We start from the raw sequence: 19,269 nt of genomic DNA, 5'->3' as shown, positions 1-19,269 counted from the left end.
GAAAAACAGGCAGCTATGCTGGCAAGCTGCGGAGCGGTATTTGCAGTCTGGCTTGGGGGCATCAAGTCTCTTTCATAGCAACCATCAGTAATATGCTGAAAATGGTCACAAAGCCTCAAATGACCCAAGAAAATGGAGACAGTGCAGCAAAGCTGTGGTGGGAGGCTGACTGTTGGGACTATTCCCCAAACCTGTGCCAGCTGTGCTTAGGATGGGCAAGGGAGACCACAAGCTGCATCTTCCCTGTCTCTCTCCTCTCACAGCCTCCAGGCAGGCTGGCTGGATGGCCCTGGCACTGGCCCAGACAGAAGTAACCTCAGGTTTGCAAAACAAGGTCTGAGCCTTGAGTCAAGCCTTAAGGCCTCTTTTTCTGTGATCAGGTTGCAATGGGACAAAATATCCTGTTGTCTGACTCGCCTTGTGCCTAGTTTTACTGCAGGCTCCCCCTTTCGCTATGTACCAATAGGGGATGGAGGCCTGAAGGAGGACCCTGAAGGGCTTGACCAAATTCCTGCACATTATTTCCTTCTGTCTGAGTAACATGAAAGAAATAGTGAGAAAAGCAGTGTATGCCTAGTGTATGCCTCCCTACTTCTCCTGGGACTAGTTCTGATCCTGCCCCTCAGGTGACAGCACCAGCCTGACTGGGGAAGACCTAGTGATGCCCGCCAGGGACTCTGGCAGGGCTTGGAGCCACCTGAAGCAGATGCCCCACAGAGTGTAATCCTGGTGCTCTAGGGGTTCGTCAGTGTGGATAGATGTGATTAGGTGCTTTGGCAGAGCTCTACTGTATACAGTCACAGGAGTTTGGGGAGAAATATCTCACTTTTACCCAGGTTCAAAAGCTGTTTCTCTAGCAACAGTCACACTCAGTCACGGAAGATGTGTTCAGCTTTAAAATGGGTGACTGAACTGATTGGTTACTGTCTTCTGGGTGGCAGATATATCCTAGTTACAATCCTGCAGCAGTCAAGTGAGTGAGTGCTGATTTATGGGTTCATGGGTGATGTGTTGTGCTCCAGCATTCTGTTGCCAGATATGGAAGGAAGGAACGCCTAGCATAATGCACATTTTTGCTTGTCTGAGGGGAAGCATGTGCAGGATGCAGCACTGAGTCATGCAGAGGATGTTCTAAAGTGCCTACCACTGCCTCTTACGCGTTTTCCATATACCAGTGACTCTTTTGGTTTAAAAGCAATTACGACTGTCTGCCTCTCATTAATGAGGCTGTAACTCTAACTCAAATGGTGACGTTAAGGCTATATGTCTTTGGGTGGAAAAGTTGCTGTTTAGGCTTGCACAAAGATATTGGAGCACAAAAAAGATCCTGTGTTCAGCTGTCCCACTGCTGTGAACTGGACAACATCCAAGCTGAGACCTGGTACTCGCAATTTTTCTACAGAGCTGAAAGAAAGCACAAATAACTTGATATGTGAGAAATACAGAAGAATCCTGTCAAGTGTTCTTAATTTTCTTTACATACACACATACATGTACATATGTATGTGTGCATGAATTTCCCAGTTTGGTTCAGGACACTCAGTGCTTGGATTGCAATTATGGAACCATATCAACATCCAGAAAATGGAATTGTACCGTTAACTCTGTTTCACTATTCTGTAATCATGTTTAAATCGGATAAGACTGAGGCAGGAGGGGAAAGCAAAGGAAGTAACTTCTTAGTAGTCTTCTCCAAGAATAATGTTAAAGTTTTTCCTCCCATTAAGTATGCTGTTAATCTATTAATAGATATTCAATAACTGTTTCACTAACATGTCCTCTGCCTTTTTGTGAACTAATGTGTCAATGGTATTTGAAGTAATGCCTGTGAAAAATGAAGCTTTTAATTCCTTATGGTTAGAATGATTGGGAATCAAAGGCCATCAGCTGAAAAAGCCTTGAGGGTTTTTGAAATGAATCTGCTGTATGTAATGAGATTGCTAAGAATATTCAGCTTCTGGAGAGGAGAAAAAGAAAACCACTAACAAAGACTTGGGCTAAACCAGTCAGCTTCTAAAGTAGAAAACTGCCAGGAATAGATGTCAAATAGAGCAAGAAACTTAGGTGACTGTATTGGAATGTGAGTCCGTGCTGCAAGCCTAGGGGAGTAAATGATTCCTGGCCTATTTCAGAGTTTTCTGTAAGAACTGGATATCTTATTTCAAATAGGCAGAACCAAATAATGTATTTGGAAGAGATTGTGACTTTCACTTTTATTGTACAGGTCTTAGAGAAATGTATGGGAAGATGGAGTCCCTCTTTCATGTATAGACAGAAGTATAGCCATGTTCAAGATGCATTTGTGCAAAGGTACAGTGCATTTCTGTCACAGTTGTAGCTGGCTGGAGACATTCTGCCACATCACTGGAAAATACTGTTCTGATGGGGTTATTTTAAAAATGTTTCCTAAGGAGTAGGTCAAAGTGGTCTAAGTGGGAGTATCTGGATCAAATGTTCAGTACTATTCTCTATTGTTATGAAAATAGCTAGTAAAATGATTCAGAGTTTTTTTTGCTGCTCTTTCTTCTAAAAGCAGAAATTCAAGCAAACAGCTTGAAAATTTTTTAGTCATCTGGTTATTTAGAACTAGATTATAGTAAAATCCTATAGAATACTCAAGACGTACTGTATCAATGGATTAGGCATGATTCAACTTATTGCATTAAATTCCAGAGTGATTAATAATGTCTGAGTCATTGTTTCCTAGACCTATAAATTTAAAGGCCGGAGGGGACCACATGAATATCTACTCTTCCCACCTGCTCAGTAGGAGTTTAATTTCTGCTTAGCATATTTTCCTGAAAGAGACTAAAGTATCGATATAAAGATTATCAGTAATAGAGAATCTGCAATGTCACAGGTAAATTACCCCAGTAATTAATGACGCTTGTCTCAAGGCAGTTTGTAGCTCTCCATCTTCAGCTTCCAAACACTGTACTTGCATATCTTTTCCCCTGTTGGACTGTCAAAGTATCTGTTATCTAAGATGCTGATTCTCTATTTAGTCACTTATAAAATTCATTTACTATGAGCTATGCTGATGAAATACGGTGAATCTTTTAAATCAGGATGTCATGTATAGCATGACTTTAATTTGATGTATAATGTGAATTAGGAATAGAAGTATGTCATGTCAATGCAGTTACCATTACCAAATGGTGTTGTAACTGCATACAAATGATCAGATTTACATGACTAGGCCTATTTTCCATAATGCTGTGTTGATTGATGTTAATTATGCTGCTGTCTTTCAGTGCCTTATTGATTGTGTCCCATGGTAACCTTTCCCTGATGTTGCTTCCTACTGATGTCACTCTATTCTATCATTGCCTAGGTCATCCCACTTACCCTTTTGATATTGAAGCAATATTAACTTTTTGTAGTCATCAGCAACTCCTCTAGTGTTTGTATCTTTGTTAAAAACCAATTTCTATGAATCAGGAAAGATTACTGCTTCATCTGCTTTCTACTCTTGAGTGCAAGGTTTAACTGAGAATTTATTTAAAGTTTTCACCTATTACTGGTGGCACAGAAGTTATTTCATTGCCACTCAGATGTGAATATAGCATCCTGCATCTCTGTGAATACAGAATAGAAATAGTTGTCAAATACATTTGGCTTTTCTGCATTACATTTGATAACTTACCTGCCATGGCTAATTATTGAAGTAATGTCTTGGCATTTGAACGTTCTTGCTACATTTAGGAAGGTGCTCCTATTGACATAAACCTCACCATAGCTTTTTTCAGTGGTTCTTCCTTTTTCTTCCATCAGCTGCTTGCATTTCTGCAATGTTAATTTGTATTCAATGCTACCAGTGTCTTCATTTTTCCATCTGTTATATACTGTGGGTTTGTTTTACAGGTTTCTCTGCTGCTGTCACTGCCCTTCTTAGCCAGAATTTTTTAACCAGAAAAAGCTTTCTTTCATGATTATAGCATAATAATTTTCTTTTGGCATGTAATAAAGCATTCTCAAGTAGATCCTTTTTAATATATTTTTGTATGTGACCATCTCCTCCTGACCAATTTTGCTTGTGATTGTTTTCAGCTTTGAGAAATTGTTTTCAAAAATATTCCAGCAAGTAAATGAAATCTTAGACTATTCTATTTGCCCATTGTGAGAGAAATTAGACCTCCGCAATCTGCAGATCCCAGTCCATGTGGCCTTTTGCAAGCCTGAGGTTGCTGCCAAGCTGCTGTGCAGTGCTCATGGAGATGAGAAAGGTGAACTTCATGAGATGGCCTTCATGCTGTGGTTGACTTTGGGGATGACCATGCAGCAGCTAAGGCAGAAAGAAAGAATAATAACTGAGGTCAAACCTTATGATAATGAGACTTAGTAGTAGTATAGCCTTATCAAACAGCTGTTACTCAGGTCACTAATTAAAAAAAAATTAAAACAGTACAAAACTCAACTTCTTTCACAACTTGAAATAAGTGACTTAACATGTGGTGTTGCTCTTTGCCAGAACTGTGGGTTCACGCACATCTAGCCTTAGTTGGAGGTTTTTAAGCAGCTTTATAGATAGGAGATGGTTTGAATGTGATAACCATATCCAAATGCCTAAGAAACTCAGCTCAGTGTTATGCTCTGCTCAGCAGTAAGGTATTTGGGTGACTTTGCTAATTCTCTGCTCAAGATACTCAGAAAGGAGTCTATCCAAATACAGTCAATAAATCTGAGGAAATGAAGTTCCAAATGTATAACAACATTGCTACTGTATGGCTTCTACAGTGCAGCATCCCAGCTACAAATAGTCCACAGAACAGGAATCAGCTTGTAAATGCTTTGGGATGAGAACACTCTTCATTCTACAGGTCGTGTGTGGCTTAGTTTTGAGGGATTCTACTCTGTAGCACCATCTCAGTACAAAAGATAAGTCAGATAAAACAAAGGATACAGACTGGGGGCTACGAACGAATGATCAGTCTGCAATGACAAAGAGCTTCATAAACTCCTGGTTAGCCTGTTTAAGTAAGAGAAGAGAGGGAGAATCTTCTGATATGTTAATTGTTATTCATACTGTTTTTCTGAATCTCAAAATAAAACGTGACCTTGATTTCAAAGTAAAAATGCATGAAAGCATTCTGTGCTTATTTTTTCCATAATTAATCATGTATAAGCCAATTTTCTGGCAAAACAGATAAATGAGATGTCAGGGAGTGTTTGTTTGTAAATACATTGCTTCAAGATGTTAGCATAATTTGTATCTTGGCATTTAAAAATAATGCAGCATTTCCTTCAGTTGCACTATAAGATGAGAGCACAGCATGAAATTTATGCTCCAGTTATGCTGCAAATGTATACTACAATGATGGTATATCCATTTTCTGTAGTTACTTGTGCATTTTACTGCATACACTACAGTATCTTCCTTCTCCTTTCTTTCCCTATGGGCGTAAGGAAGTATATTCCTCCCCACATCCCTATCAGTCATACTGATGTGCTTCAAATTGCACAGCTTTGTAAACATCAACAGTTTCAGGGCTACAGTGAAGCACATATCAAAAGGATAGTTTAAAGGCTGCTGCTCAAAGCAAGAAATGCTGTAGCAACCTTTCCTCTGAGTGCCAGGGAGGTCCTGAGCCTCCTTCAGAGGTTTCTGTTAATGCTGTTCCAGAGATGATTCACAAGGTGGTGGGTTTTTGGTTTTTTGTCTCTTCTCCTGAAGGGAAGACAAACTTGCACTCTCCTTTGGCTGTGTTTTGGGGCCCTGGGGATCAGGATACCCTGGGGAGAGCTCGGGCAGGTATGGTCCAGTTGCCACTAGCTTGTATGGATTGACACAGTGAGGGGACTTGATTTGCCACCTGCAGAGGCCTTCACTTACATAAACCTCTACCAGAAGGGGAGAAATCCACCTTGAAACCAAGTGGGTAGAACAGTTTAACTAAAAAATGTCCATTAGCAGTGCATATGGGTAATCCTGAGCAATGAAGTTTAGGCTGGCAGCTGATGATGGGTTTATTATAAGTGCCTCTTTTAATAGGATTTCCTGAATGCTAGTGTAAAGTACTACAGGACAATATTAAAATGTTATTTAATAGCTCACTTCAGTTGTTCTTTTACTTCTAATAAGTCCTGGCGTTTAGTATCTGTTACATAGCAATATAATAGGTTTCAGCATTAGGCTGCTTTTCGTGCATAAGCTAGTATGATTAATTTGAGTCTTTCAGGCCTTCCTGCTAAGCTGCCGACTGGTAGGGGATATAGCTTGAACGAGAGAAAACAATTTAGACTCTCAGTGAACCAGTTCTGAAGAGTTTCCCCACACACCTCAAATGCAGAGTTTCATGTTGAAGCCATGTGATTAAAAGCCTATGGAGAATCAAGCATAGGGATGGTTTTAAGAAAGATCAAGGAACTCGATGCAATTTTTCTGCAGATGATAATTAAAGGAACAGCATCTTCATTAGCATAATATGCTAAATGATAAAAAGAATTGGACAGATGCCTAATCTTGAAGTGCTTCTTAATTTGCAAGTACACATTTTGAAAAGAAAGCAATTGAGGTCTGTTCGTTCTAGCTGCCTGCTTGAATCACCCAAACCCTTCTTACATAACTTTACATTTTTACTTTCCTCTCTGAGACAATAAGATACTTACTCCAGGACACCAGTCGTACAAAGTCTGCATGTACCGCAATACATGAGTCTGCAATAGAGCATTGATTATACTTTAGTTTTTTAAAATTGGATGCGTGCTAGGCAAAGCATTTGAGCAGAGATTCACAACTGTGGCCATATATGATCCCAAAAGATTCCGAAGACAGCTACCATGGAAAATTCAATAAATACATTTTATAGCCATCTAGAAGATGGCCACTTCAAGTTTCTTATCAGGCATGGGGCCATAGAAATTTATTTGAAAGCCTCATCAAATTTTTTTTGAGAATAATTTCTTAGTTCTTGTTAAGGGGAAAATGGCTTTCTGGTTTTAATAAGTTCTTTGAATCAAATGTATCGAGGAAAAACAGATGGCAACATCCACACTGAGGCCTCCATGACATAGCCATATTCTGTTCCTGTCAGATATAAGCTAGTAGTGTAGTTTTTTCAATTTCACTTGAAATAGCTTAGTTCTGTTCTTTTACTATGGTGTTTGTAGACTTCCAAGGGCTTTTGAAATGAACAAAAGACTCATGCAGTCTCAGAACTGTTGTCACCTGCAACTAAGAAGGCACATCAGGGCTCAAGATTTTTAGACTGTTCTTCTCACTGAATTGGAGAGAGCCAGGGTATGTGGTGTGCAGGGACTCATTTGTGCCACTCTGTGTCCCCTGTTCTAGCCAAAGTGTTGCCTCAGCACGGCCCAGCTCTTGGTTCTGGGTCTCTCCGTGACCCATATGTAGTGCCCTGTACGATACAATTATGATTTTGTGCATTTTTACGCTCAGTTTGAAATATGGTGGGCACTAAAGTGCTTTTCACGATGTGAAACAGTTTGTGTTAAGTAGCTGAGGGTCAGCAAGAAGGCATGCTGGAGTGCTAAAACTTACTGATCTGGTGATGGAAAACTATGGTGTGCATGGAGTAAAAGCTTGATTCAGGCTTGCCCATGCTGCTACTGAGAGTGGTCGTGGTGCGAATGGTCCACCAAACCACACTGGGGATTTGCTAGACCGTTTAAGGAAGTCTTATGGTACCTTAATTAAATGACGATCCTCTCTTTGTCTAGTAATGCTGGAGTGTGCCTCTCTGAAAGGCTAGAGTGGGAATTGCCCTTATAATAAGGTTAAGTATACAGAAGAGAATGTTTTTTTAGGAATGAAAATGATTTCTCAGTGGGAACTGACTTTTGAATTATTCCACTTACAGCCCCAAAGCAAGGTAGAAGCTGACTACAAGTGAATACTAGATTTTCCAGCTGGAAGTAACCTTCGTTCTCAAATCCTAAAGCTTCTTTTCAGCTAGAATGCTAGTAAACTTTGTGAAAGGGCTGTGGCAGCCAGAGAGCCAAGAGATAGGCTGGAGTATGCAGTCTCTATCAAGGCAATGTCCTGTCCCTTTGAGGTTTACGCATTTTGATAAGTACAAATCCCAAATTAATATTAGATAATGAAAATCTTCAGCTGGTGGTTAGCTTGACAACCGCACTGTACTCCAGGAAAGTCGAGAGACTTATGCCTTCTGTTGGGTGATTAGTATAGGTGGTACTCTGTTCCCTGTGTTGTGATAGGTTTGTATTCAGCATTAAGACTGTTAGGAAACAACATTTATTCCAAAATGTTAAATCACTCATCTTAATAGTGTCCAGAAGATGTTATGGCAGAAGCTGGTCCAGTTTCCATCTTTAACTTCAAAGTCATTTGGTGTCAAAGGCCCCCAATTTGATTTTTTTTTTTAGTGTCTTAACACGTCAGGCTGAACCTGATCCCTTTATACCCTGTTAGTCTCTTGTACTGAAGTAGTAGCTGTGGAGCTGGAGGGTTCTGAAATATAAAAGGCAGGACTATTGATCCTTCTGATGTGTACATATAGATTTTCACATAAAGCTTTGAACTTGATAGTTCTGAACAGTGAATAAATTCAAAGTAGTACGTGCTGATCCTCAGCTAGGATGTGTATTCTGGACAAATCACTGTCTCATTCAGATCTGTAGTTGTCAACAGGTAAGTTATTAATGCTAAAGCATGAACGTCCTTATTAGCTGGTCTAAACGCAGTTAGTACTGCAGCTATACAAAAATCCAGTGTTGTAGTCTTCAGGGCTTTGCACGCTTTCTCAGGGCTTTTTCTGTAGGCATCCATGTTCTCAGTTAGTATCTGACTGGTCCAAGTTGGCTGTGTGGTGCCAAATGGCCAGCAGTCCTTCCTCATCCAGGAATATGCTATGGCCATGTGTCCCTCTGGAGCTGTGATGTGTTGGGAGGGTGCCCCTAGGCTTGGGTTAAGTCATTTTCCAAACAGCTTCTTTTGATCTAGCTTATGTTCAAAGAGATGACTATGCCTTGGGTATGTTATAAGGATGAAGATCAAACCAGTTTCCCCCACGTTCTGGTCTTTTAGTGGATTTATTTTTCACAGAGTATCTTGAGGTCAGAAGGGCCCTCTGGAGATCATCTAGTCCAACCACGCTCCTCAGGCACACTTTCACAATACTAGTTCACGATGTTGCCATACTTTCTTGCGTATCTTTTGATATTTAATGAAATTTTCTTCTTTAATGCCTGTTTTGCATACATGTTATTTATATAAATGGCTTTATATATATATATATGTAAAAATTGTGTTTGCATATGTTTTTCTATTACTTTCAATTTGAGCCTTTCAAAAGCTGAACTAACAACTGACAATATATCTTTATTTTTTGCTGTGAGCTTTTGAAGGAGGGAGAATAAATCAATTATTGAATTGCTTATTTTTTCAGCACTGAATTTATTCTAGGCATCCTTGCTTTAACAACTTCTACAGGTAAATAAATGTGGACTAGGTTATTTTTCCCACTGGTAGTAAATGGGACCATAACCTGAATTTTATATACATGTGTATTTTTCTAGCATTCCAATAATCCTTATTAGACTTTATCTATATACATTTGGGCTATAGCTATTGCTTAGTCTCTGTTACTCTCTTAGTACCCATCACTGTTGTAGTTAAGAGCTTCCCAGAATAAAACTCAGCAATGATCCTTTTCCTCCCATATTAAAGGTTTTCTGGTTGTTTTTTTTTATTTGTGTTTCCTGCCATATCTTAATTCATATTACATCACTGAATGCTAACATACAATCCTTCATATTGATTTTGACTTTCTGGAGAGAAAAAGAAAATTCCCAACAAATTTAACTTCACTCTGAACCTTTTTCCATCCAAGTACTACTCCTGGTATGAACCATCATGTATGAAGTTGCCTCTGGAGGAGGGAGTGAGGCGGCTGGTTGTTTAAATTAACTTAACACTTAGGGGAGAAAGAAGAGCTCTTCACTGATACAACACACAATTCAAGAGATGTAGGAAACCTGTAGCCTGTTCTCAGTTTTCAGACTTACAATAGCATTCTCCCCTTCCTATTTGCCCCTGATACTGGTTAAAAATTTGTTTGTGTAAATTTCAGTAGTTTATTAATTTGACTTGCATTTAAACTGCTGTTTCTATGGAGCCAAAAGAACGCTGCAGGTTGTTTCCATAAAAAGCAGAAGAAAAATAGTAGTCCCATTTTTGAATATGAGAAAAGATCAAAAGTACACCTAGGGCCTTTCATTAAAATAAAAATCTCCTAAGTACTTCTGAAGAACATATTTGGATGTTAATAGATGTTTATATGTTAAGGATTTTCTGAACAGAGGAAACTTGAGTGTAGGTGTGTATCTTGTTTTAAAATGTATATTTTTTTCCTCAGCTTTCATTCCTAAGCATAATACAAATACTTCATAGTTAGATATATCATGCTTGCAGGATGTTCATCTAGTTACTCATATTTACTTTGTCTATACTACTTCTAGATTAAAACAAGTGAAACAGTGAACCTGTCGCTGCTTTTAAAAAGAAACCTAAATTATTCTCTTTGCCTTGAATGCATGTTCCCCCTGTACTAAATTTTGAAGACTACTTTGCTAAAATATCCTAGGCCGTTGGCTTGGCATCTGTTAATTCCCATGTGGTACTGTAATAGGTTATAAATTAGAACTCTGGAGACTACCTATAGCATTCAGTGAAGAAGATCAAACTTTGAAGGATAGGAGAGGGATTGCACTTCTAATATTGCAAGTGGTAAAATAAAGAAGTAGAGGAATGTTTGGGGGAGTAGGTGAAGGATCTTGAACTGTCTTTCCACACCAAGCTACCCTAAATACATAGAATTTTGTTCCTCAAAAAACTCTTGTTCTGTGTTATATAAATGATTGATGATAATATTGCTGTGATAGTCGGTGAGAATGACAAGCTTTGCCTGTCACCATCTTCTGCGCCCCAAAAGTCAGTTTTTTCTCTCATGTTGATAAGTCTCCCTTCTGGTCTCTCTTGGTTCATTCACCCATTTCTTCACCCTTTCTTTTAAATTCCTGCCCTGACTCTCTTACGCTCTCTCCTCATTTGTTCCATTACCAGTTTAAAAAAAAAAAAAATTCCTGATCTGTCGTCCTGTTTGATTCTCCATCTACCTTGTCACTGCTGTCCCTTCTTTCACCTTGTTTCTGCTGATCACTAAGACTTCAAACGTTCTTTGGCTTCGCTGGGCACCTCCTCCTGTCTCACAGCCACACATCCCCTTCCACTGTGCTCACCTCAGCCAAAGTCTTAGGCTAAAGCTGAGGGAATAATACTTTACAACTGTTCTGCCATTGCTTTTGTATTTAGCCTACCACCCCACAAATTTCTGCTGCAAGTTTTTGATCGGGAATGAGCAAGTGTTTAATTTTGTTTTCATTTGAAACATTGTCAGCCCCTCAGCTGACAGGTAACGTTTTTGGCTTATTGAACTGAACTGAAATTTTTTTGAACTAGTTTGACATTAAGTTGTACCTGCCTGTAGTGCTGCAGTACTTCGTGAGACTCATGAGTTAGAAGTCCTGTGCTCTTGTTTATCCTGGTGGCTCACATCTCCTAGCTGCAATGCATCATACTTGACTGGCCAGAGGGGAAGACTGAGCTTTAGAAAATGTCCCATTGCTAAAGCTTTCATTCCTTACAAGAGAACTGAGACAAAAACAAAACATAGTGAAGCCTGTATAGTTTCATACAGAGATGAGCTGGAAAAAATACTTTGGTTCAGTCAGAAGAGAACTTCACTGTTGCTCAACTGACCTGAAATTTTATTAGTAGCAGTAGAATCATGAAAGCCTAGATATAGGCAAGTCATGATTTGCAGAGAAGGAAAGATTCTTCTTTTCTCTAATGAAAGGAGGAAACTGCTTTCAGAAAAATGACTGCCCTGTTTTATTTCCAGCTATTGATGGGTCTATTCTAACTTTGCCACACCGGACACATTTTCTTCTTCATTTCTTCTTTTCTTGAGAAAAGTAAATATTCTCGGATTTGCATTCCTGTTGAGAAAATTCCCATGAAAAACACTTCAGTTAGAAACATGCTGTGTGTAGTTTTTTGCTCAGCCACAGCTTAGAAATCCATCTTCTCTCCATCCCAGTGGATTCCAGGGCAGCAGTTCTTTGTTCCTGATGGGAACTGACCTGGTTTTACCACCATTCATGATTGCGGCTACCACTGTCAGGTCAGCATTTTGCAAGACTACGTCTTTAGTCCTGACATGTCTCATCTGCCATGCCATTCTGCATCTTAATGCTGTCTCTGATACCTCTCCCTGAATGGCTCACTGGTATTCAAGGCTAAAATGGATATTCTCCTTTTCCTCCCCTCACACTTTTCTGCCATAGCCCCAGTGGAAAGCAGAGTTGACTACCTCATGCCCACTCCTGCATCCTCGATATTACTTGAAATTTGTCCCACTTCAAATCCTGTCACTTCTCACAGCCCATCTTCACTGCTGCACCACCTTCTACTCTGACATCCTCTGCTGGCTTCCTTTGGTAGCCTAGAAAGTGCTTATCCTCAGACCTGAAAATCCTTCATCTTCACCTGACCCCCTATGCTTGCTCCAGTACAATTCTTGGCCAATGAGGCCAGACTCATCCACCACTTGACTGTGCCTCTTGCAGTATTTTTATTACTACTTTGTCTATACCTCCAGAGATTGTCAACTAGTGAAGCTAGGTGGGGTCACTAGTAAAAAGCTTTGCTGTGAAATAAGTTTTGTGCTGCTCAGTAGTGCTAGGTCAGTTTTAATCTGGGTCTCCTAATTTTCGGGAACTAGCAAGAATATTAAAAAGTTGAGTTTCTGCCTTCTGAAACAGGTATTTTCTGGTAATAGTTACTCTTTTCCCAAAAGGGGAATCATTTATCAAGTGAACTCTCTAGATTGACTTCAGGGTTTTGGATTTTCATGATTAAAGACAGCATAACAGAATATTTGTCTGAATATGCAAGAACTGCTTGGGGCTTGAATGTCTTCTCACACTTTGCAGTCTAAGACAGCTCTAGCAACTTATAGTGATTTTTATACCTGAACTGTGCAGCATTCAGTTATGGACACATGATTTAGGAGGGTCTTTCATTTGTCACTTTGAAATGGTATGCTTTAATGTGTGGTGCCTGAAGCAGGATGATATTGTCTCTGGGAAGTGGGACTTGTATGCTTACTCATGTGACCTGCATTTCTTTCTGCTGATTAGTGCTCTGGGATGGAAAACTATGGGAAATGCAGCTGTGTAAAGAAGGGTATTTCAGCAAACAATCTTCCTTGAGTCAACTATCAGCATAGCAACAGGTGACCTCTTGGCTGGTGCAGGTTCTGCCAGCTATTTATGTGATTAGTTCTGTTTGTGACCGTTTTAAAATCTATCACTGCATTTTTTGCAGAAGAATGGGCAACCTCAACATGATGAGATCTTATAGAAAGCCCCAGTTCAGCCCTTGTCAATAGGTTCATTGGTTTCAGTAACCATCTGGATGAATCTGACTACATTTCTGATTCTGCCAGGGTTTGCTGGCTCTTACGTTGTGTGTTTTGGGATTAGTCATTGAACATCCTGCCAGGACTATCCTTTTTCTCTAAAGCATCTGAAAATGTTGTGAATATCACATCTCCATCAGATCATGCTGAGAATACCATCTTCGTATGTTTACAAGTTGCATAAAAATGTGATCTTAATTGATTGAGGCCGTTAAGGTCTCCATTATTTTACTGTACTGAGAACAGTCTGTGCCCTCAGGTTGTAACTGGGACAAAAATTGTAAATGTTGTACTTTAAGTTAGTACACTATAACTTTATTTTTTGTAAACATTGTTAAAGGGATTTGGATTAGAATTACTGGTTTATAGAAATCCAAACTGTGTGTGAAATAAAGAACATTGCTACTGTAACAAGATTGGCCTATTATACCATGTTCCTGGAGTACAGAATTTTGAGGTGCTGGAGTTATCAAAAAGTGCCATCACCATATGATCCAAAGGAAGGATTAGTTGTAGTATTTCTGAAAAATGCCCACTTAAGTCATTGGAAGGACCTGAAGAAAATACTCCGGGACTTATTGGACTTGATACTCCCTGAATCTGGTTGGTCTCTAGCTGGAGCTGCCCTTTGCAGAGTGTAGTTGCTTATATATGGTTTGAGGACGTAGTAAGGAGAGCGTTGCTGACTCACCTCCATTTCCTGAACACCTGAAAGGCATTGCAGTGACCCAGCACTGCATCTGGGCCACCATGTGACTGATCACCTTTGCTTCAGGGGAATAGCTACCTCCATACAGTAGGGTAGGGCAAGACGGGTTTCTCTTTGGCCTTAACTGTGCCAGGCAGGTGATTAAATTATCAGTAACTATTATTCACTAGAGAAGGAGATTCTCAGTACAAATGCTGGACTTTGGAAGGCTTGCAAATTAGACCTCAATGGGTACTGTTTGCTTTACTCTACCCCGTACTCAATAGTGGAAGAAGAGTCCATCTTTCTTTTGCGAGAGCAGTTAAGTGTGTTGTCATCAAAGTAAGGTGGGATTGTTTATGCAGCCTTATCTTGTAGCTATAATAAAAGAATATCTGCCTTATGATAAATCTTTAGATATCAGAAGAGATCTTTTATTCTGGTAAGAATAAATTTCAGATCTGAAATTCCTACCCCTTTTTGTTGCTTATTACCTCTTACGATATAAGAGTTTAGTGCTGCTGTTCCTCTAAGAGGCCAAAGAAAATAGCTTGGTACATACAAAAGAGCGAAGACGAAAACATCTCTGACATGCAATGTGTAATCCTCTTATTAAATATCACTCATAAGCAGAGCCTTGATCTACATATGCTACAATACTTTTCGTAGTTAAGATATTTTATTAGCAGGGTGACTACCCTCCCTTCTCAGCTATATGTGTGCTTCTTATTTACACAGCTCTAACTCTTTCTTCTCCCTTCTAACAGATCATTCAGCAGACTGGCTCCTGGCATGGCTGGCTTTTGCAGATTGCAGGAGGGTACTCTGAATGACACACATCACACAGGCTCTGGCCCTGTCTGCAAATAACTGTGCAGAAATAACATTAAAGATGTCTGGCTCGCTAAGGCTGGCGAACATAAACTGAACTTCTTTCATTTGTTAACTGTTAAGATGTGAGTGCCTTTGGATATGATAACAAGCCACGGAAGGTGTACTGAGTGAAATGAAACCTATTACCAATATCTCAACTCTGTCATAGCCAATTTAACTTAACTGTGCAAGAGAATCATTTGCAGCTTCAACTGCATCTTAAAATGGTACTTTTCATTACATTAGATATGAAAATAAGTGATACAATCACTACACTATCACCTGTCATTTAAATTGGCACCAATCTTAATTCCTTTTGTTTCCCTACACTTATTTTTCTTTTTTGCCATGTTTTTTACTTAAATGTGGAATTGATGCAGAAGGAAACAAGTAAGCTTCCAAGAAAATTACATGACCAACAGGACTGCTTGGGAACTTGATTGAAAATGAAATGTGGGAATCCGTCAAAATCGAAGAAGTGTTTTGTTCCCTCTGTCCAGCCAGCCCTGATGAGAGCGACTCCTGAAAGAAGCAGACTTGAAGGAAAGATTATTTATTGTAAAGGACAGTCATCTGGGTGAGGAACGTGGCTTAAAGCTAAGTGGAAATACATAAGGGAAGGCATGAAACTGAGGTTAGAGGAAAGAGGTTAAGAGGAAAAGTTAGGTGTGAACACTAGAAGGAGACTAAGGGATGGGTGGGTAGAAATAGACTTGGAGGGATGAACAGAATGGAAAATCCAGGAATGCAACAAAGGCCTTCAACGAAGGAGGTGGAATGGTCTTAGTATGATAGAAATAGGTGCTACTCCACAGGCTTTATCTGAGCGGTGTATATCCTGGTCTTAGAACAGAGCTGGAAGGCATCACAAGACATCTTTTTTTACTCTTCTTCCCCAGGGCAGGATCATGTGCACACTTTAAAATGTTGCTGACCCATTTTCATGTGCACTGAAGAGAATGCATGCCACTCATTAATTGCATGGGTACTCTTTTGGACTGGCTCTGCTCAGGCATCTGGAAATATTTAATTGATACTAAGCATGACTGGAGGTTGAATCCAGGTACTCTAATAGTCCCTTCAATACAAATAAATTGGTACGTAGCCATGTATGTGCATCAAATACCAGTATCAGAATGGCCAAATCATTCCTTCAGGAGAAAATCTTTCCGTGCTGTTGGGTATAACTTACCTTTAACAGCACTATAAATGAACTTAGATGTTGTTTTGTTGAAGGGCACTTGTTTGTTCAGCATCCGCAGAGTTGGCAATGAAAGGCAGCTAGAGAGAAGGATTGATTAGTAATTGGAGCACCTTTTTCGGCATTCAGAAATTCTGGTTCTTACCAGATGTCTGTTAGTGGTGTGATTCATGACCTTTTGGCAGTTTGCTTGACATCTCTATGCTTCTTTTTCTCTATTTGAATTATTATCCTTAAAGTTGGAGCTAAAACAAAAAGGCTGATGCTTTTAGATGAAAGAGTTTTTGTGCAGGGTTACTAGTATTTACAAAGCTTTTCTTGTATATGGCATGTGCTGTCATATAAGGGTGGGAAGAGTAGGCTTTTTCTGGACTGGCTGGAAAGTTTCCACTGTTTTCAACCAATTTTAGAGAATTTTTTTGTGAGTACTGAGAACTCCAGTTCTCGTTGCTGGACTGGGACATTCTATAAAATGAAAAATTGGCAAATCCAAGTTGATTCAGAAAAAAAATCCCTTTTGCATAATAGGTATAACCACAGCATTCACAAACTGTGGCATGCACGTGAAGCAATGCACCACAAAAATCAGTACAATTCAAAAAATGATGATAGTTTTATGGATTTCAAGACTTAGGAAATGTGCTAGTGGTCACAGAACCAGCAGCAGAACTAATGAAGCTTGGTTTCCACTAAATGAGTGTCTTACGGTTAGTTCAGCTTTTAAGTGTGTTATACTAAGCCTTTATTATGCATCAGAGAAACCACATGCAGGAGAGCCCTTAGAGAAGCTGTAATTACAGGGGAAACATCAATCACAGCTGCACCTTATTAGACAACAGACAGTTACCATGGGAGAGAAACCTTGATGAAGAGGTGAATTCCTTGGTGTCTCATAAGATACTAATTTCAGTTGCAGCGTTCCCATCATTAAGGAAAGCTCTTTCCCATGGAGATTTTCTGTTGTCCTATGAAGTTAAAGCTTACTTTATAGCCTTTTTTTGTCAACCTTACTTTATAAAAGTTCTCTCTCCCTAGTCACCTACTTTCACAAAAGTTGTGGAAACTTGACCCTTCCAAGTTGCTTGTGAACAGCCAAGAAGTTCAAAAGGAGACATGCACATCACGTTATATAAGCTGTAGTTCTTGAGAATATACTTAGAGGGATATAAAATAAAATCTCATGCATAAGAGCTTGTTCAGTCTTTAACTGTTGGATCTGAGATGTGGGAGTGACCATCCCTTGTATGCCTTCTCCCTGCTACTTTCATCATCTTCTGAGGTATTTGGTTCATATTGCTATGCAATCCAAGAGGGTAGCACCTATGAAAAAAGCTTTCAACTTTCGTTACAGGAAGACCATCAAAACATAAAATATCAGCAGTGAGCATCTGAATAGAATAAATGGCAGCTGTAAATTAATCCTGGTTGGCAGCTTGCCCGTAAAGGCTGGAGATGAAATGTTTGTGAAGGAACCGGGGAGCTCTTCTAGACCTTATGATGGCTGAAGCAAGCCAATGGGGGCTTTCACTGCCACTTCTGTGACAGTTTTCCAGTCAAGGGGGACTTTAATCCCTAGAGCCTCAACCTTGCAGATCCCACAAGCACCAAATTCACATAGTTAAAAAGCTGTTCCAGAGTTGAGTGTTAAAGTACATTATAGGCAACTGGACTTTCTCTTCCAGATAGCTGTTATTTTGTAGGGGGAATTGTATGTGTTGGTACCAGTGGAAAACAGATTCTAATGCTGATTTTAACTTGTTGCATCAGTTGCCTGCGTTAGACAATAATGTATTATTTGAATGCTTTCACGTTAGACAAAAGATGATTAATTGTGCAATTGTATTTAGTTAAAATTTGTTTCTGAAGCAAATATATGATGATTTTTCACAAGCTGTGATTAAAAAACATTTGAAGTGCAAAATTTGATCTCGATGACACACAGATCTTAATAGCTGACATGCTATAAAGAAAGCATTTCAGATTCTTATTTGTAGTGGCCTCTGTTCTCATGAGCCGCTTGGATTTGTGTTCCTGTTGTGTCCAAGTTTTTAATTTGGTTCTTTGGGGTATATTCTTTGTGGTTTTGGTTAAAAGAGACTTTATATTTGTCTTATGTTGTTGTGGACTTGATTTATGAGGAATGTTGGTATTTGTCACCAGTTACTGGTGGAAGACTGGTTGTCCTATCTTTTGCTGACTTAGGGTTCTTTGTGCAAGACTGAAATTCATGATATTTCAGCAGGTGAAATAATGTCTTTTGCATCAAAGCTATATTGGTAAATAAGCAATATATGTATTGTTGCCTACAAGAAGAGCCCCAATTTGGGTTATCAAAAGTATTTATTCCTAGTAGAAGATGATGCTTAAGAGAAATCAGGAGTTCCTCCTTGGAAAAAAAAAAAAATTGAAGATCATGGATGTCCAGGGCAGGTTTTTAGCTGTTAAAATAATCGGCAACTAAGACATATTAAAAGGATAAAAAAGATATTTAACTACTTTTTGCAAATAAATAATTCACTGGAGTTAAAGAATTTTACAAAGCAAGCACACAAAGGTAAATTGTGCTTAACATACACTTCAGACAAAAACTGGCCTCCAGTTCACCTTTATTTCAACAAATTAAATCTTAAATCTGTCTTCAGACAAAGTATTATGTAGCAGGGGAAGCATACTGTGTTTGCTTTTTGGTTCTTTTAAACCATAAATAGTACATAATAGCTTACATTAATTTAAAAGAAGACCATCTGTTATTGTTCTTGTTTTTTTTACCATCATTTAAATGGTAAATGTCAAATCATAAATATCTCAACCATGTTCTCCGCTTTGACAATGAAAATGTGATAACTGTTCACCTTATTGTGAAAGTAATACAAAACACATGCACACAAGTATGGGAGTGAAATCATGAGCTGTTTTATGCAATGTAATTATTTTCAGTCGACTGCCAAAAACCCCTCACTTCTGACCACACATTTACCTGCTTTTCAAACTTACTGCTGCACTGCTTCAAAGGAAGTACCACTTACTGATATGAGTATAAA

General features: G+C 39.2%; 1 protein-coding gene across 4 annotated transcripts in view; it reads left to right on the top strand.

The window, feature by feature from the left end:
* MTUS2 (microtubule associated scaffold protein 2) overlaps nt 1–19,269 on the top strand; it is a 326,089-nt gene that overhangs the window by 9,268 nt on the left and 297,552 nt on the right. The window contains exon 4 of one of the 4 annotated variants that reach the window (XM_068930157.1): nt 2,225–2,310. The exons of the other annotated variants lie outside the window; for them this stretch is intronic. The gene's annotated coding sequence lies outside the window, so the exon portion shown is untranslated. The remainder of the gene's footprint in view (nt 1–2,224; nt 2,311–19,269) is intronic. 4 annotated transcript variants of the gene reach the window in all.

The sequence above is a fragment of the Struthio camelus genome, chromosome 1 (assembly GCF_040807025.1).
Source record: "Struthio camelus isolate bStrCam1 chromosome 1, bStrCam1.hap1, whole genome shotgun sequence".
Lineage (NCBI taxonomy): Eukaryota > Metazoa > Chordata > Aves > Struthioniformes > Struthionidae > Struthio > Struthio camelus.
This window is presented reverse-complemented; position numbering and strand designations above follow the sequence as displayed.